This window comes from Perissodus microlepis, chromosome 15, assembly GCF_051167445.1.
Source record: "Perissodus microlepis isolate ML-2025 ecotype Zambia chromosome 15, ASM5116744v1, whole genome shotgun sequence".
Lineage (NCBI taxonomy): Eukaryota > Metazoa > Chordata > Actinopteri > Cichliformes > Cichlidae > Perissodus > Perissodus microlepis.
This window is the reverse complement of record NC_140475.1, coordinates 16,167,926-16,190,096: the sequence shown is the minus strand read 5'-3', so window position 1 is coordinate 16,190,096 and position 22,171 is coordinate 16,167,926. Positions and strand designations below refer to the sequence as shown.

General features: G+C 39.3%; 1 protein-coding gene across 2 annotated transcripts in view; it reads left to right on the top strand.

Moving 5' to 3' along the window:
* Positions 1–22,171, top strand: part of sipa1l1 (signal-induced proliferation-associated 1 like 1) — an 89,722-nt gene that overhangs the window by 20,374 nt on the left and 47,177 nt on the right. Inside the window, exon 2 of one of the 2 annotated variants that reach the window (XM_084954436.1) lies at positions 11,393–11,461. The exons of the other annotated variant lie outside the window; for it this stretch is intronic. The gene's annotated coding sequence lies outside the window, so the exon portion shown is untranslated. The remainder of the gene's footprint in view (positions 1–11,392; positions 11,462–22,171) is intronic. 2 annotated transcript variants of the gene reach the window in all.

Sequence of the window (22,171 nt, the reverse complement as noted above, 5' to 3'; positions counted from 1 at the left end):
TATTTCTTGACATGCAGACAGCCAGCGTTTTCTCGTGTGTGCCATTTAATAAAAATGTGTTTTCAACAACAACTAATTGAAATCCACACAAAACATCTCTCCTCCCTTGGCATCAGCTGTTGAATTACTGCTTACCACTGAAAGAACTGTAAGCCAATCCACTGGCTGTGTTTGTTTTGTGTTATATCCAAAGTAAAAAGATTATACAGTTCAGCTCTTGATGAGTAGTAGACATGTTTATGTCTAGCGAAAAAGCTTTTAAGAGGGTCTGTCTATCTCTGGTGTACCTGTCATACTAATGAAAATGTATTTGGGGGAATTAAAGCTTGCAGTAGTTTATTATGTATCTGTGGCGACTGGAATTTGAGCTTAAGCAAACCAGCCTTTCAATTCCCAGAATGCTCTATGTATAAGAGAGATGTTTGAATCACCCAGACAGGTCTGTAAAGGTAACATCTATCTGAAACGCCTTCACTGTTCAGCTGTTTTTACACATGTGATGCATCTATGAAGTTAATAGACATTGCCAAGAGCACTGGACTTACTCAGACTGGATGTTAAGCCTCGCTAGCTACTTAGCATGCAGTTTTCCCAATGTTCACTTGATCCTATGTGTGACTAGCTTACGTTGATCTCTGGAGAATTTAGAGATATAGTGATGGATGTAGAAATGTAAATCCTACCTCCTGTATGCACCGCTGTCAAATGGCAACTTTGTAGAGTATGCAGACATGTTTTTATCAACATATTCTGGAGTTAAGTTGTAAAATGGTTTTAGTCACTCTCAGCGGAGTTCTCTTTATCTTAACCATATTTAAATACTTTAATCGGACAGTGGTAGGGATCAGGAACCCCCCTGGATTTGTTGTGCCTCTCACACTGTAGGAGTAAATGGAAAAACAGTTGATCAGTCGCAATGGCTGGTTGTCTCACGAGCTGGAAAAATGTATTTACCACAGCACTCATGGTTAGGGATGGGTATCGTTTAGGTTTTATCTGATACCGGTGCCAAACCGGTACTTTTGAAACGGTGCCGGTGCTTAAACGGTGGTTGAACCGGTGCTTAAAGAATGGAGAACACAAAATTGGTCCACAAACCTCTCATGTTCAGCTGGGTTTTTTTTGTAAAAAGATAACAATGTTAGCCTTTTCTGCAGCTATGGGGCATATATGGTATCACTCTTGGCTGGAAGCAGTGCTTAAACAATGGAAAAAAACACAAACTTTGTCCAAAAACCTCTCATGTTTAACTGTTTTCCACTTTTTCTTTGGTCATTTTAGCCTTTTTTGCCAGGGTGAAGGGAGTATCTGCCATCAAACAAGAAGACAGCCGCATATAACTACGATGGTGTTTGCTAGTTCACCTTACATGCATTAATGTAATAACGTGGTTAGCCTACTCAACGTAAATTACACACGAACAACATTAAGCTACTCACGCAGAGAAGAACGGCTGCTGCTGCCATCATCATCCGTCATCATTTCTGCTACACTGGCAGGGCTAGGGGCCAGGACTCTACTCTTCGGGTTTTTGGGGGATGTTGTTAACTCCGGGTCCGATAACAGGCAACCCACCCGCAGTAGATGTGCTCGGTGTGAGATCTCGCAGCAAGCTATCAAATATGGCGCATTTCTCGGCTTAAAAAAAAAACAAAAAAAAAACGCTATGCGTCGCCAGGTGTTTCATCGGATTTGAGGTGTTACCTCCTTTGACAGTATCACAGTATCAGCTTAAAGCACTTGTTGCAGGCTGCTGAGTTTGCATATTTTTCTGTGAAGTACAGCCAGACTTTTGACTACTTCGCCTTGGGCATTTTTAATCTGTAGCTTTGCTCTAAAAGAACGTACGTACCTGGGCCCGCCTACTATCCTCGGAAACGTAAAATGATTGGCTTGAATCTAAAGTGTATCACAGCTCAGGAAAAAAAAAGCGCCGAAATAAAGCACCGAAATGTGCGCTGCTTTTCGGTCTGGTTACTACCGTTTATGTCAGAACCGATGCCATCATGGCACCGGTACCCATCCCTACTCATGGTGCTTTGTTGAGCTATTAGTGCTCTCAAAGTTCACCAAAATTTCATTAAGAATCCTCCAAAAGATGCCACATATAATTAAACAATTTAAAGATGAATTTGTGGACTTGCATCATTAGATATTGGGCACCTTATACCGCTGAGGAGTTGTTGTAGATAAAGTATATTAAGTCTGGTGCTATTTTAAAACGTTTTTTTTCTTTCAAGTTTTAGATAGTACATAGATTATTAAACAGCTGTAGTTTGTGTCTAAAAACATCTTAAAAATGCAAAACTCCCCAATGGTTCGGTGTGAGGGTTGGTTGGAGAGAGGATTGGAGAACTAATGCTGTATTTGAATCGTCTACTTTTCTTTCTTTCTTTTTTTTTCTTGTTTCTTTTCTTAAACAAATTGGGCCTGCATTCCCATTTGATATTTTGACAGGACTATATCCAAACCGTTTCTTCCAGCTGTCTCAGCTCTCAAATGGGAAATATGACCACAAAAGTTCCAAAAGAAACCCAGTTGTGGGAACTAAGAAAGTGGTAACAGAAAAAACGGATAGAGAAATGGCAAAAAGATGAGAGTAGGAAGGAAAATAAACTATGTTAGAGTTAGGCAGATAGATCTGAGGACCATGCATTAGAAGAAAAGGTAAAAACATTAGATCTTTAAAAGGGAAAAAATGTAGCATCAGATAAAAGACTAGTAGAGCAGTAGAGGCTGTCATAAATGCAAAGGAGTGTGAGGGAAAGGTAAGCCTTGAGAAAATCTCGCCCCTGAACTTTATCTGGAAAAACAAAACAATTAAGCCCCAGTCAACCAACAGCCTGACTGTTTCTTTAGTTTGAGCTCTGAGGCTGAGGGAACTGCACAGAAAGCTTAGCAGTAGGCATTTTATTCAAAGACCTTTTCTGTGTGTGTTGCTTTGTGAGGTATAAAACTCACATCTGTCAAAGTGTCACAGGCTTGCTGTCTGGAGCCTTAACCTCATCTCCTCCCATCTCTTATAACAGCGATTGCCCTTGAAACCCCTGCACATCGTTTCTCACGACCATTAAACATGCAGCTGTCAATCGCCCTGTGACCGATGGCCTCATCGCCATTTGCCTCTGAGCTGGCTAGGCAAAATCAATACAAGCCTGCCTACTATGGATATTTGGGTTACTCCATGGACTAAAAGCAAGCATGTTTTTGACAACATGTAGCGTTTCTGTATAAAATGGAAACTGCATTTCGAAATGTGTGCTTTGCTTGAAATATTAGGTAAATCTTTTCCACTTTTTTGTTTAGCTTATACGTTAGTCCATATTTGACCATTTTCTCAGGGATTTTCTTTTAATTTAGCCACTTAACACTTCTTTATCAACCATTCAAGCATAAAAAAAGACACCTAACTTCAAGGGACGAACCAGCATAATCTACATAAAACTTAACAACGAACCAATTTTGCATTTTATTTTTAGGCACTTTGTTACTGGGAATCTCAAAAGCACACCATTTGTCCCCAATGCTTTAGTTGCATCTTCAAAAAAGCCAACTTTAGCAGGTTAACAGGTATAAAATGGTAATTTTGCATCAACAAGATGATTCCGAAATATGCCAAAGGCAAAGATATGGTAAATTGGCAAATCTCTGACTAACATTGACTCAAACTTTCCGACTTCATCGTCTGTGAAGGAACGCATGCAAGGACTCAATTTTAATCATACTTTATTTTCAGTCAATATGAGACTGAATGTAATAAAATATGCATGTGGTCATTCTACTTATCAATCCACTGTTCATTGACCATTGATTGGCCTCCCTAGGGTCACAGACCTTAACCATATCAATCTTATTAGAGATGGAACAAAATGCAGCCAACATCCATAGAAGAGCTTTGAAAGTCCTTCAAGATGCCAGAAGAATTATTCCTGAAGACTTAAAAACAAAGCTTGCCTAAGAGAGTAAAGGTGCTCATACCAAACACTGACTGAACCATTTCCATATACGTTTGCACTCATTCCCATTTTCCTACCAAGTCATAAGACTTTTGCACAGCAGTGTGCATGCAGAACTAAACCATCGATCAAACTGCTATCGTCGCAACACGGAGGTATGTATGTGCCTGTATTTACAGACAGACACTCTCCCTGGTTAGTTTGATCAGTTAACTTAAGCTATCCTCCCACAGAACTTGTCAGACAGTGTTTTTGGCTTTGTCTGTAGTGATGCTACCTGGTACTGTGTTTAGAGTGTCAGAACAACAAAGAGCAGAGAGAGAACAAAACGCTGGGTTAATTGCTGTAAGTAGTGGGATTGTGTCTTTAGATGTCAGGTTTAAAAGCGTTGGCACGTACTCATTCTTCCTCTCTCTTCTTTTGTTTACCTTGATGTTATGGCGGCATTTTTCTTTTTCTTTGTGCGGCTGGTAAATTGGCATATCTCTGACTAACAGTGACTCAAACTTCCTGACTTCATCGTCTGTGAAGTAATGCACGCAAGGACTCAATTTTAATCATACTTTATTTTCAGTCAATATGAGACTAAATGTAATAAAATATTAGATTAGCAGACACAGAATTTGTTTAATTTGCCAGAATGAATGCTCTGACAGCTTCATCTGTCACTGTATACATAAATGAGTTAAACATGTGGGTCCAGTGACTGACAGACTGTTAAAAAATGTATATTGCTTTACTTGTGATTGTAGGCGCACATATGAATCAGCAAGTCTACATTAGCAAGGGAATAAAGTGATGTAAAATGTATTTTAGGTTTTATCAAACAGAAGAAAATGTCTTTTAATTCTACTTATTATCATCTTGGAGACATAGAAGGCGCAAGAAGTCTTCCTGGCAACTCTGCTTTGCCATGGCTACCCCTGTCACTACTGATGTTTATAGTGTGAACTCGAGTAAAGGGAGAGGAAAAAAAAAAAGTACCATGTTTTTGTTGTCAAGCTGTTGTGGGCTGGAGTTTTATGAGCTTTGAGGCTGGGGATGTGGTAAGGGTGATTTATAGCTTTCATTATCAAGGTTTTACCACACTGTTGGGTCCCGACAGGCTCCCCACAGGTCTGCACACAGTTGAGGTAAGTGTGAAGGCTTACACTTTACCAGAGTGTGGTTAGACAAAGGCAGTGAACAGTTACATTTACCTAAGGTGCATCTTTATCCCCAGGGATTCAATTTTAATTCCTTCCAAAGTATGCATCAGGTGCTGCTGGGTTTTTGAGAAATGACACAAACACACATGGATTTTATTTTTCTTCCTGTGCTCACTGCAAAGTGCAGACACAATCGTCTGGAGATGAAGTGGAAGAGTAGAGAGTGCAAAGGTTTCCTTTTTTTCCCAGATGAACTTGTGAACTCAAGTTTCTTTACTGGCTACTTTTGCTTCACATTATCTTTTTATATTTCTATCTCAAGCCCTTTCTCTGGTATTTGGTCTTGAGCCCATCTTTTTGTACTGATTTGGCATGTTTTTTATTTCCCTGTAAAACTTCTTCCTTTTTTTTTTTTTGGTCTTCCTCTCTCCACTCCTTTCTCTTTAGCTTTGTAGACTTCAGCTCTGTTGTGATTTATAGTCATAGCAGAGGATCTGCTACTTTGGTCATGCTTTTCTAACCCTGTGCAGATGATTCCCAGGCTTTTTCAGTCACACAGTTGCTTCTTTTTCTTGTTTTCTTTTTCTTTCTTGTTCTTTTATTGTTGTGATACTTGGCTAAAAAACCAGCCACATCACTGCCATGACCGCTTAACGGTGTCGTGGATAGAACAGTTATGATTACCATTAATTTTCTACAAAGACTCTTGGTATGTAGACTTTTGGAAAATGACATACTCACATGTCAGTGGTTATGAGGACACACTTGTGAAGACTATTACCATGATGACAGTAAGTCAGAGGCTTTTGTGGCCGGTGGTTGAACTCCTCCTGGCAAGTCAGGAGTTTCATGAATAGCTTTGGCCCATCAAAACCTGACTGGACGGCAGCGCGAGCTAACACACACGAAACGTTTGCTGAATGGCAGCAGCGGCTAAAAGCAGGCCTAATCCAGCTGCAGGTTTAACCGACAAATAGATTTGATACAGTGACTCTGCCAGCCCGTATCCCCATTTTCCAAGGAGCTGAATAGTGTGGGAGAGAGAAACTGAGGCTTATGTCCCCGTGATGGAGGAATGTGAAGAGCAAGCAGTTGAGACTTGATAGAGAGCTATAGCCAAAGCATTGAAGACAGGTTTACAATGGGTAGAAAGTGAGGATAGGTGGCAAAGGAACAAAGCTGCTTCTGCTGGCTTGCACTGGCTAAGAAGTGGCTTTGGAAGGAAATCCACAGAGAATTTGATGCACTATGAGTTTTTGCAAGTGCTGTGAGTCCCATACCCAGACACCTTCATGGGGCTTTGCACAGTATGCTTTTCCCCTCCCTCTATGCAACATGACCTACCTCAAACTTTATTGACTCACTCCCCTAATGTGGGGCATTTATAACGTGGAGTGAGTGTGGTATTTTTATGGGTCATTAAAAAAAAAAAAAAAAAAAAAGGTGTTGACTTTTTACATCAGCGTGGTGCAGTTTTTCTTTTTAGTCTTGGCATTTGTGAAGCATTGCCTGCTGATGATCAGAGACTAGGCAAAGGTAGAGGGGGTTACATAAGAAGTGCTTACAAGGTGCTAATTATTCTTCAGAGTTCAATGCTTTTTCTCAAGTAGACAGGAAACGAGAATCTAACGGCACACGTCGCAACACTTGAATTTGTATCTTAATAGGTGTAAGTAACGGGATGTGGCATCATTTTTTTTTTTTTTTTTGGTGAGCATATTTTGGTAAAGCCTAATTTGTATCAATTGAATTCGTTGCAAAAGACTGCAAAAAGCCAGCTGTCAGGTTTATTATTTCCCCATCTTGTCTGTACTGCAACAGGCTCAGGCTTTAAGCATTCATGATTTACACCACAACAGTATCACTGTGATGTTTCCGGACTCTCATCTTACCTGCCATTTGTTGTTTCTTCTCAGTCCTCGACAATCTTTTGAAGAAGCTTCTGTCATAATGTTATAATAAGCCGCAGGTCACCCTGGCTGCAAGCGTTGTGGTAAAATTCAGAATGAAAAGAGAGCTTCACAAAAATCTCATATCTAGTTAAATTTAAAGATGGATTTATAGAAAGAATTTATAGTTGGTTAATGAAACAATAAATGTGTGCCAAATACACACAAGAACTACTGCACTGAACTACTTGGCAAGCATTTGGTTGTCAGCTATGACCACCAGTAGCTGACTTGGAAGGGAACTACCTAAATCCTCTGCTACCCTCTGCCAGACATCTGGACGCTGTCTGTTTTACGACCTGCAACTTGAGCTTAGGGTCTGTCTGAATCCAGTGTCCCAAAGTATGATTTGTATTGTGAAGGTGCCTCCTAAAAAAAAATAAAAAAAATAAAATAAAATCTAGCCAAAGGACACATTCCACTTAATCACGGGCTTTTTTGTTGTCATGTTGGATTGTGTTTTCTAGCCAAAGCTAACAGATTCCCTCTATGGTAAAATAAGAATACGTTATCTTACAGAAATCTAGAGTTGGCTGTTGAAAGTTTAATTCAGATGTTTTGAAGATTGAATTCGACGTTGATACTTTACTTAACTAGGCAGGCATAATCTTTAAATCCCCGGCTGATGTAAAGCTGATGGGTGGAAATGTATTTAATAGTTGCAGCTACATCTAAAAACTGATATTTTTATTTGCTGCACGCCTACTGCTTAGAACCAGGGGTCAAAGCATCTTGCGTAGCTTGTGGCTTTGGCTTAAGACATGACCTTGAACTGGTCTGCCAGTCCGGACCTTTCCTTTTAATCTTGTTTTTAGCTTCACATCACCTCTTTTTACCGCTCTCTAAAACTCATGTCTCCCAGACATTTCTGCAGTCTGTCTGGCGGCTTTTTTTAAAGCACTTCTGATTTCTCCTACCTAACTTGTCACTCTCACAGCACTCTGCTTTTAGAGCATCTTTTATCTGCCGTGACAGTCTTCAGTCTGTCAAAGCATTGGTCTTAGCTACGGCTCACTGTACTTGCCTGCATAAACTTAATGGATTTTACAGGTGCTTTTGGAGCTCTCATCATTCCAAAGAGTAAAAGATGATATTTTGAATTTTCTTAGCAGCTCTGGGACAAAGTTATCAATGCTGGACTCTTTGGTGTTTTATTTAACTCGCATGTGTCATGCGTGTCCATAGTTAATGACCACATGTTTTAAAATGTGTTTCAGCGGGGCTCATAATCATTAACTAGCAAGTGTTAACAGAACGTGGCTAATGGACAAGTTTCTCTGAAAGTGTGGCCTTGTGAAGCCAATCGGACTTAGTGGCAGGCACAGCAAAATGTTGTCTAGTTGCTGTACATCTTATTTCCCCTGAATGTTTTAAATGTGGAAATGTGTAACCTGCCATTCATTTTCTATGCATTACTCAGAGTCCTGTGTAATTTTTCCCAGACTGAAAACCAGCACAAAAAGCAGCTGTTTTGATAATGGATAAGTTATGGGAAGCATTTTCTTTTCCTTTCTGTGCTTCCTGAGTTTGAAATTCCCCACATCGCATTGACCAGGTGCAGATAGTCCTAAAAAGACTTGTGCAGTGGGGCTAAAGAAAGGTCATAAAGCAAGGACAGATAAGTAGAGTTTGTGTGATACAGTATGACCGATGATGGGCAGCGGTTTGGCGTTTAGTTGAGTCATACATTGGCCATCTTTGTTTTTTATTATCAACTAGGCAACTGTGGAAAGTGCTGGAAGGAGTGAGTGTGTGGACATGTGTTCCAGTTTGCATAGAGTAGAAGGCTTTCCTCAGACTGACATGAGGGGACCATTAGCAAGCCTCATTAGGCTTAATGCCAGCCTGCAGAAACAGACTATGGAGAGGTCCAAGGTCCAGGTCAGCAGTCTGTACTAATAGCCTGGGGTATAGAGAGATGGCAATAAAGATGACTGCTGCTCCAAACTGTTTTGCATCAGAGGATGGAAGAGAGTTTGGAGACTGTAACCAGGTTTGGAGATGAGGATCGGAGTAGAACAATTACGTTTTTTTTAAACATGGGGAACGGGAAAGTGAATTGATGTGGTCTTCTGCCTGCCGCCTCCTGTATGTTTATGGATTGATGGGTTTCAACAGTGTTCTCAAAAATTAACCATAAGGGGAAAAAGGCAGTGCCACGAAGGATACGTATTATTACGTGTTGGATTTTGAACCCTGTTCATCTTTCTGTACTACTAGCACTACTGTTTAGGCTTAGTAAATGACAGTAAGTGATTGAAAGGGTGCAACCTGTGGAAAATGGTTAAACTGCTGAATTACTATCCAGCTCTTCCACAAGATTGAAAATATGGTGGCAGTTGAGGGTAGCCAGTAGATCCTGTTCTGTAAAGTATAAAGTTCTTGGAATTTAGTCTGTTCTGTTACTACAGTGTCAGTCAGCACGTGCCTGCTCGCAATGGGCGGATTGCATGCTTCCTTTAACATAACCACTGCTGTGATTTAAAAAAGCAGAACAGCTGATAGTGACTAAAGATAGCACACAGATTGACTTCTGTGGCACAGTTGCACAATATAGTGATGTAACACTGATGAATCTATCAGATATAAATGTAGTCCTTTCTAGTGTTTGACCCATGCAGAGAAATAGGGATAGGTCTTTTTTTTCCCCTTTAAGCAGCAATTTGTGTAAAATATACACATAGTATTGGCTCGTTTGATAGTTGGTGTCTAGAAGGATAAGTAAAAACTTTATGAATGTATATGTTGTTTCTAGTAAACACATAATGCCTGAACAACAGGTCAGATCACTGCCAATTAAACAGAAACTCGCCTTGCATTAGCTTTTTGCTTTAAGCTGAGTGTTTCCTACAATTAGAGCAGTGGTCTTCAAACTGTAGGACAAGGGAGGCCAGACAATCAGGTGAAAAATACAGAGTTAACTTAATGTAATTTAATGTATGTTTAATAGAAAATAAGCAAGAGATGGCTGATACTGCTGACAGTTCCTTTTTTGGATGATAATAATTGATAAACTTGGTGTGAGGTTGTGAGACTTGCCACAATTTACTCCCTGAAGGCCTGACATCAACCCCAGCTATATATCAAGTGTGAGGTAAAATGGGTTAACTGTAGCTGAGGGAAGAAAATAAAAATAAAGAATCCCTTTATTCATTAGTGCAGTGTAAATTTTTGGGACAGTGCATTTCTGGGATCCTTCACTTATCAATTAACCAAGTAACCAAGTTTGTCAGCTTCTCAAACCCTGGTGCCATGAGTTTAGGTCTGACCTAATTGTTTATTTAAGCTGGGAAACAGATGGTTAAAGTTGGTATTCATCAGCGCTCATCACAACTAACATCAAATCAAATGAATTCCCAGGACCACACAGATGGAAGTTATAACAAGCGTTTCTGCAGTGTGCAGAGTTGGCGGATGCAACTGCATCGGTTCTCCAGGAAATCCAGCCAGCCTCCATAGGGAGGAAATGAAATATGTGCATGTTGGGATGTGTGTGTTTAAAAACAACTCCTAGATGACTGGTTTGACCTGTCATTACAGTGGACGCTGTACTCTTGTGAGCCCTTATCCCCAACTGTACAATTTGCATCTTTGTTTGAAGCCTGTTTTGGAATTTCAGTAAGCCACAAAACCTTACATATTATTTTTGTAACTATCCTAATGGATGTCATTCATTAGACTGTGTGTCAATTAAGATTTGCCCTTCATTACAGGCCTGATGATTTTTGCAGTCTTGTTAGTTTGTGTGTGATGGTCCTTGAACTGGAATTACCACAAGCATTTTGAGATACTCCATTAAATTAGCGCTTTCATTTTTCTCTCCCAGAGGCTTTTAGCTGAATATAATGAGCTGAGCAATTTTTGTGTGTGTGTGTCACTGAAAAGGACTATACCTTTTTATTTAATTATTTTTAATTAGTTGCTTTATTTATGAATTGGTTAATCAGTAATGCGGTTTGGTTTTCAAGTAAAAGCTAGTCTGTAGGGGACGAGGTAAAAAACAAACTTAAATTCTGGCTTTTCAGTGATTTAACAGGTTCAGTTGTGGTGAATCTAAGAGGCACTGTAAGTCCTGTAAAATCAAATATTCATGTTAATATTTATATATATTGCTATTGTATGTTATTATTGTCGATAATGGTGTCTAAGTATGCAAAATTCATAGATGGGTATTTACTACTTGGGTCAAGAATTTGTAATATTTTCCTGATTGGTCTCTCATTAAGCTCGTCTTTCATAGAAGCACTCTTTTCTCTACAGGTGTTGCATTTCTGTTATTTTTATTTGACCTCACTGTGTACGCTATTCCTCATGCGCAAATTATCATCTTCTATTTTAGGTTTCCTGTACAGCTTTCAGGCTGTGTCATCTGCACTTCACTGGTGTTGACGAGATACCGGGATCAACAGTGAGTATCCAACTTGCTCAGCTGGATTTTCAGGGTCTGTTGGGTTACATTCATCTTAGATGTTGATGCAGATGGTATCAGTGTTAATGCTCTTTTGTGTTGCTTTTTATCACCAAAAATAACTCAGAACTTCTCAAAGTAAATGTTTCTGTGCTTGATCTTCTTATAAGAAGAGCTGGTTTTATTAGATATTAGATATGTGGCTACCATAAAGATTCTAGCAACAGGCTGTCTGTTTATGTGTTACAATAGTAATAATATAAAAACTAGCATCCTTAGAAACAATCAAACTCTTCCGTGTGTCCTTCACTTCTAATTGGCTTTCAGATGTAGTCTTCCTCCTGCCACCTACTTGAAATATGGAGTTAAACTTTATGGACACTGGACAGATGGTAGGTCTAGCAACTCTAAAGTAATTCAGTTGAGTAAAAAATGCCAGAAAACAACATCTTGGTTGTCTAAGGTATTCATAATAATATTACTAATAAAAATGCATAATAAATAAATAAATAGAATAGATTGTAAAAATGAGGCGTAAACTGCTCTGAAATAAGAACTAGCGAGTAGGCGGCCCTTATCTATGAGTTTGAAACAGCATGTTTTGTTCCAGTAAATGCTTTGCTTCCCTCTCTGTGTATTTCTATCCCTCTCTCGCTTCTTTTTCTTTCTCTCTCACCTCCTCCCCCAGCCAACATAGCTGCTCTCCTCTACTCCCACACACACACAGACACACAGACACTACTACAGTCACACAAGAATGAGGGGGAGAAAAGAATGAGATATGGTGAAAGGAAAAACACCAGGGAAGAGAAATGGAAATTATAATAAAGAGCGAAGGAAATTAATATAATGGGATAGAGAGAGATAAAACAGAAATCGGAAAAAAAATGATGTGCATAAGAATTTTAATGAAAATCTATTTGGACTCAAAAGTAACACAGGTGGTTGGTAAAGTCTGTTTATCTTGTAATTTAGAATTCTGGAAGTCCTCGAGCCTTAAAAAAGAAGCGAATCAAATTTGCATGAAATATTTGGGAAAATTCTCATAAGGTAGATTTGCATGAGTATTCTCTTGCAGAACAAATATAAAGAACAGCTGAGTGTATAGGACTCCTAATAATAAACCACTAAATTGCAAATGGCGTCTTCAGGCTTACACTATGATTATAATTTCTTTGACTACTTCTAAAATGTGGTCTGATCTTAATTTCCGTCTTAATTATAGACTAACACAATCTGGAAAAACTAATAACATGCAAACACGATCTTGAGCTTTAGTGAACACACAGTTATCATTTAAAGTTCAGGAAAATCAAAGTGAACCTCTGTGCTAACAGCTTCACCAAAACCAAAACCTCCTAAGAGTGGGTGTTTCAATTGAGAGGTTCAGAAATGTGAATTGTAGAGGGAGCCCCTCACTACAAGTAAGTTATACAAAGTCTGATTACTAACAAGGTCTGGTTTCCTCAAGAATGAGTGATTGCTGTGAACCATGCCCCGATCAAAACAAACTTTACAGGACCTTTAGAAGAAGCATTTTACTCGAAAAGCATACAAAACCCTTTGATGTTTATCATTCCACAAGATAAATTATGTTCAAATGGAGGAAACTTTGGACTGTTGCTGCTCTTTCTGGGAGTAGGCGTCTTACAATGATCACACCAAAAGCATAATGTGCAATATTGAAAGAGGTGAAAAAGAACCCATGAGTAACAGCAAAACACCTGCAGAAATCTATACAACTTGCTATAATCTTTGCTCACATCCTCACTATAAGAAAAACACTGAATAAGAATGGTGTTAATGAAACACCACCATAAAGGAAACCACCACACTCCAAAAAATGCCTTGTTGTAGCACGTTTAAAGTAAAAAATAAACAAAGAGAAAATCTCCTCTGTGGAGTAATGTGAGTTAAACACACATACATAAATCTGCATTTGGAGGGAGAAAACGCACTAATTCAAAGTACGGTGGAGGCAGCATCACTGTCTGGGCCCGGACATAAAGTTATCAAAAAGAATTTCAAAAGGTGAAAAGTTATCAATAAATCCTGGGGAATGATTAGGAGACATTTCGTAAAGCAATAAAATAAACAACTAAATGGTTAAGAGAAGAATGGCGTGGAATGGACAACTTGAGTCCTGTGGTCTGATTGATATCCCAGCCAAGCAAGATGCCGACTTGAAGAGGGGTTATCAATACAAAAGGTTTTGTATCAAGAATAGTCCAGAAATTTTCCTCTTTATTGCACAAATCTCATCAGTGGTTACAGGAAGTATATAATGAAGGTGGTTGGTGCCAAAGAATGTACATCTATTTTCTGCTTAGTCAGTTTAGGCTGAAGAAGTTAGTTGAAGAAGTTGCACTTGAGTGTGTCTAGTGATAAGAGGAAATCAGTACCATGTAGTGACTGTCTGTTTAGATGGCAATGAGTCACAGTAACTGAAGCTAATTGCCATAAATGGTAATATGTCCCTAAAGAGGGAGGGGAGTTTTACTTTTTGCAGCAGCCTAAATTATCATGCATTTAAGGACAAACTCATAAACTGTCCAAAAGTTCAATATCAATATTAACCTTGTTAACTAATAATGGCTCCAGATTTATAATTTGTCAGACAAATACACATTTTTTTGTAGTTTTTCCTCAGATGAACCTCTGTGCTAAGAGCTCTTAAACAGTCAAGGCAATTTTTAAAAAAAAAAAAAAAACCCTTGAGCTACAATTTGAAAGTCTGCACTTCACTCACATTTTCATTGTAATCAAACAGAATTGATGTATTAGCCCTACATGGCCAAGCATCCATGTCTACTATAGTAGCTACATCTATAGTCACTCCTATACAATGGTTTGCTAAGTTTGCAGAATCTATTTAAACACTTCTTGCCTGAATGGATATCAACTATTTTTGAAAATGCACTTCCTTCACTTCCTGTTTGCCCAGGTTTTCCAGGTTTTGTTCCGCCGCAGGCAAATGCCCCATAGTGTTGACACATGTCAGTGGTTGTTTTACAACCTTGAACATCTTTGCATGAAGTTAAACTGATTTGATGACATACATCTTTCTGGATGGTTGTAGCAGCACCGCCTGTGCTTGCAGTGTTTGTATGTATGATTGGAGGATGGAGGCAGCCATGGATGGATGGATGGAAAGAAGAGAGAGTGAAAGCATAGTTGACTTGATGGACTGACTTACTCACTTACTTTCAGCATCCATTTCTTTCCCACTTTCAGTCTCAGCATCTCATCTCCTCCCACATACTCTCACATTGAGTGAGGAATCAGTCCTTCTCACTTCTATTATCTCTCCATATCTATCTCTGCCGCTCTCTCTGCCACTTCATTCTGGCCATTCTGTACCAATCGAATACGCCTGCTGTGGGCACGAATGAGTCCCACAGCAATCATACCACGTCCTCATTAGGTCTATTCTAGTGGCCCGCCTTATCCTGCTTCATCCCTTTTCTCCTATAATTGGGCAAAAACCTCTGCCTACCTGTCAGCAGCAGCCCCAGTACAAATGCTGCAATTTATTCTTTACTGCCACAGGGCATCTTAGAAGTGTGTAGGTTTTGACAATGGTTTCAGAGTAACCATGGGACAGTGCTGTCCAGTGTCAATTATAGCAAATAGCTGAATCCTGGGGAATCAGTTGTTACACAGTCCACCACCACCTTTGCTACCTTACGTTAATGACTGTGGCACTGACAAAAAGAGGCAGCTTTTAAAAGTGAACACTCTCTGGTCACGTTATTAGTTACACTGGTTCAGCTGCTTGTTAAAGGAACTATCTAATCACATGGCAGAAACTTTAGGCGTATAGACACGGCCAAGAGGATCTGCTGAGGTTTAAGCCAAATGTCAGAATAGGAAAGAATGGTTTCTGCTGATACCAAGTACAGATCCAATACCATTGCTAAATTAATCATTTTTATTCCTCACTGAGGCATTTTGAGTAAGGATTGCACCAACAGCTGATTGGTGCATCCCTAATTTGTACTGATCAGCTGCCTTTGAACTAGCATCATTCAGTGATAGCTCACAATGTTTACGATTGTGAATTAAAAAAAATAAAATAAAATAAAATATATATATATATATATATATATATATATATATATATATATATATATATATATATATATATATATATATTATAAAAAAAATGGCCTGTATTTGTATAGCGCTTTTACTTAGTCCCTAAGGACCCCAAAGTGCTTTACACGTTCAGTCATCCACACATTGGTGACGGCAAGCTACATTGTAGCCACAGCCACCCTGGGGCGCACAGAGGCAAAGCTGCCGGACACTGGTGCCGCCGGGCCCTCTGACCACCACCAGTAGGCAACGGGTGAAGTGTCTTGCCCAAGGACACAACGACCGAGACTGTCTGAGCCGGGGCTCGAACTGGCAACCTTCCGATTACAAGACGAACTGCCAACTCTTGAGCCACGATCGCCCCATATAATTACAGTGTAATATTAGTAATTAAAGCAGCAACTGAATAGAAGTAGCACAGATAGCTAGCCATAAGCTGAAGGAAGTAGTGAATGGCTGTACATAAGTAGCCTATAGGAACTTTCAGGCAGAATCAGTGGTCCAAGCTGCAGATGAAGAGACATAGAAAAGGTTAAAAGGTGAAGTTCAGTAACTTGCATGAAAAGTAACATGGCAGCCACTGACAGAGCGGTTGTGGCTAATTACAGGGACACGACTGGTATGTTGGCCAAGCTTTGTGGTGAATTACAGTTTAACTGAGTGTGCGTTTAGCCATTTTTCTTATGGTAAAAGCATGTTTTGTGTTGGTGAAATACAATTTAAAAAGGGCCTCCAGTAACTTGCGTATAATGATATGTCTGTGATAACATGGACTTATATTTTGGTCATTTAATGGCTGTTTGCAAAGAGTGCTTTAATGTTTTAAGAGTTTTCATGTAAAGACTCAACTGAAAATGCATCAGAATAATGGCTGTTATGTCTCATTAAAAGAAGGGAAAGGAGCTATGTTTGTGCTAATGTACGTGTCTTTGCAAACTGCTCATAAGTGAAGAAAAGTACAATGAAAGAATAGAAGTAGCCTATAAGACTTGATGTAAACAACATAAAAGCACAGATCTATCGAATCTCAGCAATTTGGACTGCGGGTGGTGGTGTAATGATGCAGTGGATATTTTTTGGCACAGTTTGAACCATTTAAACACCATAGCCCCTCTGAGTTTTGTTGGAGAGTGTACGTGTGCGTAACATCTTCTAATGGCTGCTACAGCAGGACACCATGCCTGGTCACAAATCTCAAGTAAGCTCAGGCTGGTTTCTGGAACATGACAGTGAGTTCACTTACATTAAGTGACTTCCACGTTCACCAGATCTCCATCTTTTTTTCAATGCAGTGGGAGAATTGCATCATTAAGGTGATACCTGTGTCTACAGCACATTTCAAAGGTGCTCTGTTGCAGCGGTCTCCAACCCCCGGGCCACAGACTGGTACTGGTCCATGAAGTATCAGGCCGCGAGAGTTGAGCCTCGGTTGTGAAATTTATGGTTTTCAGGGTTTTTATCATTAACTCAGTTTCCCTGGGCTTTTCCCATGTTGTAGTTATGTGTCTTATTTTGAAAGAAATATTTATGTGTTACCATAGCGACCAGAGCGCATTAAGGGGCAGAGAGGAGGATGTCATTCTCAATGTTGTTGGCGCATTTCAGGAAGATGCTACTAATAAAGTTACACAATTACACAGTGAATTCACATTTATTATTATATTTACAAAATGCCAGTTTCTTTCTTAGTTGTATCACTTTATGTTGTTTATCTGCGACACCTTAAAGGGCGGCCCGTGAAAATATTGTCTGACATTAAACCGGTTCGTGGCACAAAAAAGGTTGGGGACCACTGCTCTATTGGATTGAGAGCTGGTGACTGTGACCACTTGAGTACAGTGAATTCATTGTTGTGTTCAAGTAACCAATGAGAAATGATCTGAGCTTTGTAAGCTTCCTGTGTGTGACTGGGAAGCAGTGGGACGGTGGTTAACACTGTTGCCTCACAGCAAGAAGGTCCTGGGTTATCTCTGTGTACTCCGGCTTCCTCCCACAATCAAAGGACATCTAGTTAACGGGTGTAGGTTAACTGGTGATTCACAATTTCCCATAGTTGTGAAATAGTTATCTGTTATGAGCTTTGTGACATGCTGTGTTATCCCGCTGGAAGCATCCCTTGATGACCTATGGACGTGGTCACCATCAATACTACTCTGGTGTTTAAACAGTGCTAGGTTTGCATTAAGGGAACCTAAATGTGCCAAGGAGATATTCCTCATATAATTACAGCACTGCCACCAGTGTCAGCCATTGTACAAGGAAGGAGTGAGCCATACTTTTTTTTTTTTGTGTATATACATTAGAATCTGAGCCCTAAAATCTAAATGCTGCAGCAGAAATTGAGAGAGAGAGACATTTTTCCTATTTTTGTTTTCATTTTTTATTCTTTGGTCCAATTTTAGTGAGCCTAAGTGAATTATAACATCAGTCTGATGTTTTTGTCTGGCAGCTGGGCAGCCAGCGTCAATCTGCTCCTCTAAACCATCTGCTTCAAGGTTCAGTGTGTTGTGTGTTTGGAGATGCTCTTCTGCGCACTTTTGTTGCAACGACTGGTTATTTGAGCTGCTGCTGCCGTCCTTTGAGCTCGAAGGCTCCTGTGTTCTCTGTCATTAACAAGGTATTTTCACCCAGAGAATTGCCATGGATTTCTGCCATGCAACTGGCTCGTTACTTGTTTTAATGAGCAGTTGAACACGCGTACCTAACAAGTGGCCGGTGAGCGTATTTAAGTTCATTTATTGACATAGGTGGATTGCTTGTTTGGGCTGACTACACATGATCAGGTGTTACTTTCTAGAAGCAAAAATTTAGTTATGCATACTTATTTAGGTAAAAAACTTTTTTTTATACTGTTAAAGCTTGAATTTTTGTAGCATACCTGGGTTTGGTGGCTTTTGTATATTGTTTCAAATGCCATTAAAATAAGAGCTAAACTAAAAGGGCAGAGTAGATGAAGAATGAAGACACAGTTAAACATCTTTTATTTAAAATGAGGGAAATTTGGAATTGAAGAATACTTGTGTTATCAAAAGCAGAAGACATGTGGTAGCATAATCAACTTTGTTATTAATACAATAGTTTGTATGTGGTTATATATATATTTTTTTTCTTGGAAATTAACACTCTGGACTTTAGTCATGAGAATAAATGTCTCATCCATTCCCCATCTGACCTGCCACTTCCTCTGGGTAAGCAGGAAGAGGCTGAGATGTGTTTCCTGTTGGAATATGAGACTGCTTCCTTGGCAAAAGCACAAGCTGGCATAGCCCTGGGTCTGAAAGCAACAGGAAGGAGTAGGGTTTCCTTACTGTATATTCATTGCACTCTGCATTATCCCCATCTCATTACAAGGCAGAAGCAGCTATCCGTACAATCCCTTTTTTAAAAACTTTTTTTTAACTGATATTGTTCTTTGTAGGACTGATCATTCTTGACTAGTCTAAAAGTCTCACAAACGAGACCTACATCTAAAAGGAACTTCTCAAAGTGTGTAGTGACCATTAAGAAGTTGTGCTACCATAGTTATAATCTCTTTTATTTTGTCTTTATAATAAGTGAATACATAAATGTAAAAACTTTAGTTACTCCTTGGTGTAGTGGGTTAGGTATTCACCTAACAAGCAAAAGATCCACGGTTGAATAGGAGACACAAATTCCTTTCATTTATCAGGAATGGCATCCGACATAAAAACAGCCAAATCAAAAAGTGCTGTGAATAACAGAACCTTGTGAATAATGGAACAGCTGAAAGTAGCTTTATGAATAGAAAAAAGAAGAATATTTGGGTTTCCCATCACTCGTTACTTGTAAGCATTCAGCAACAGTATGTTGTATTAAATTTGTTATGTAGAGTACAAACACAAATTTCTACTTTGCTGAACAAATGAATCAAAAGGCTTTGATTATACAGATAATATTGGGTGCCAAATGTAATTTGTACAAGCTTAGACTAAATTAGTCCGACTTTGTCCTCTGCACTTATACTATTACTCAAATTATACTTAAATTTTGATTGTGTCTGAAAAACTGGCTTGTAAGAAAGAGTATGACTGTGTCCATGGAGAAGCTGAGGTCTTGTGGTATTATATGGTGTTTTGGAAAAGTGTATGCCTATGTCTATGCGTAGGCTTTGTTGAAAATGTATATAATTTCTCTTAAAAAGATAAATCGCAAGAAGGAAAACATGATAACCCTATCTGAAGTTGTTCTAGGCTATTCCTCCACCAGTTTTTGTAACTTGTAGCTTTGATGTTGCATGCTCTCTGATTTTCATGCAGTAAGAATAAAAGCTTCCCGCTATTGTTACAGCAAGCTAATAAATTCTTACTGATGTCAAGTTACTACAACAAAGATATCATGTTTAGCCTCTCTTCCCTGTTAATTGGTTGTCTCCCAGTGCAATTTTCCATTTAAATTTCATTAACCACTGCTGTTGGCTCTCCCATTGTGAGTTTTAGACTGCATGTGCTTTGACTGTCTTAATTTTCAAAATGCTGTTTTTCACCCACACTAGGTTGTTTGTGTAAAGTCTAGTAAACCTGAACAAGGGTAAAGTGGCATTTTATCCTAGTTGCAGTTGGCATATAATAGCACATTTGGTGCACAACAGACCCAGTCTGCTGCTTTATTTAATGGTTGTTTCTCCAACACCAAATAAGCATTTTGGAGGTTTACTCAAAGACTTTGGGTGAGAAAAATGCAGTCTGTGTTAAAGTCTTAAAAATCCTTGCAACTGTTGCTAGATTCAGATTGTTGAAGCTGCACCATAATTAATCATCTTGATTGGTAAGCTATTGTTGATCACTTTGAACAGTTCCAGTCCCTGTTGGAGAAGTATGAGCTTTTTAAAGCTTTTGCTTTAAGATTGAGAATTTTGATGTGAATTTGAATATTTTTGTCTTCATTCATATTTGCTGGTATATGTATTTTCATGCCTGCCATTTCTCACCTGCTATCTGCGTTTCTGTCTATCCTCCTCTTTCGGCTTACATGTTTACCACATATAACAAGTACTGGAGAGCGAGCTGCTTTCGTTCTCAGTCCTACTCACTCCTCTCTTACTGCAGTGCTCTTCTAGCTCACTGTTGCCCACGCAGAGCTGCGCCATTTTGGAAATCTGCAGCTCGTTTCTGATGGCTGCAATCCATGGCTTTCTCTCTGTTTTTTAAATAAGTCACCTGTGCTGTGAGGCAGTGGAAAACAAGACGTCCTAATTTACTCAGTAGGCTTGTTTCATATCCAAATGCATGACTTGTCACCAGTTAAACAATCCTCTTGCTTTGCAGAATTGAACCAGAGCAAGCGAGACCATGTTGAGTTGTACTTGCTGCTGGGAAACGTGTAATTATCTACATTTCCGTTTCTGTCCTTTTCTGTCTCCCTCAGTTTCACAGCTATTGTGTACCACAGTTCTCTGATATGTTGGATTGTCTTGTTAAGCAGCAGCTGGGATTTTCTTTGGAACTACGCATGAAAGCTTTTTATATTTTTATAGTGGTTGATTTTGTGGGATTGTTGCTCAATCAAGCCACATAATTTGACAGTTCTGCCAATTACCAGTGTTTTTATTTACTTTTTTAAATTAGATGACAGAGACCTAGTTTGTTTTCCTCTCTAACCTACCGTTTCTTACAAGTTGCTTCTCTGCTTTTGTCTTCCAGAACTTTTCTCTTCGCTCTTTTTATTCTTTTAATTTCTCATCTTTTCTCTTCATATCTCTCCTACATCCTCTTTCACAGCACCCTCTCTCTTCAGTGCCTTTCTTTATCTCTGTACGGCCCCTCTATCAGCCCCCAGCCACCATGTTAATTACACCACAGTTCTTTTTCTCTATTATTCACCACTCTGCTATTTCTGTCACCCTCACTGCTGTGCCTGCATTTGCTACATTGCCAGCATTTTGCTAGGGTCTGCAGTGGCTGTTGAAATGAGGAGGGTGCGTGTACTGGTGCCCAATTCAACAACAAATGGTTGTTTAGCGTCATCTGATTGGCACAGATTAGTGGGCTGTTGGCGGTGGTGTGGAGGTGGCAGTTGCAGAAGACCAGGCAGCTTCATTGCTGCTGTCTGTGCACTGCAGACTGATCTATTTGCCTGATTTCTTTAAACGTTTCTTTAAATGGACTTTTGCCGTCAACAACATCAAAACGAGCTGGATTGCTCACATAAAGCCAAATTAAACTCGATTAATGGGTGCATATTTATCTATGCCACCCTCACTACTGAAGTTAGAATGGCTGAGACAAGTTGCAGTGCAGAAAACGACATCTTAAACGCTAAGCAGCTGAACAGTTTGTATTATGATGATGACATTTTGTGCATTAATGCCAGAGTTACTGAATGTGGTAAATGGGATGTTTATCAGTGCAAGCTACTTCACTCCTTGATTTATTTAGATTAACTAAGTTTATTTAATTTCAAGTTCATGTTCACATATGTAGTTTTGCTAGTATTCAAAGCACTCTCAGATCTTGCAGCTATTGCGTGTACAGTTGCCATCAAACGTAATGCCTTCGGTAGATTTAGTTGCTTATTTTAGGCACTGTAGGGCTATGGTAAATGGATTGGAACCTCTCAGATAGGACCTGAAGTCTGTCTGCGTGTGCCTTCTTC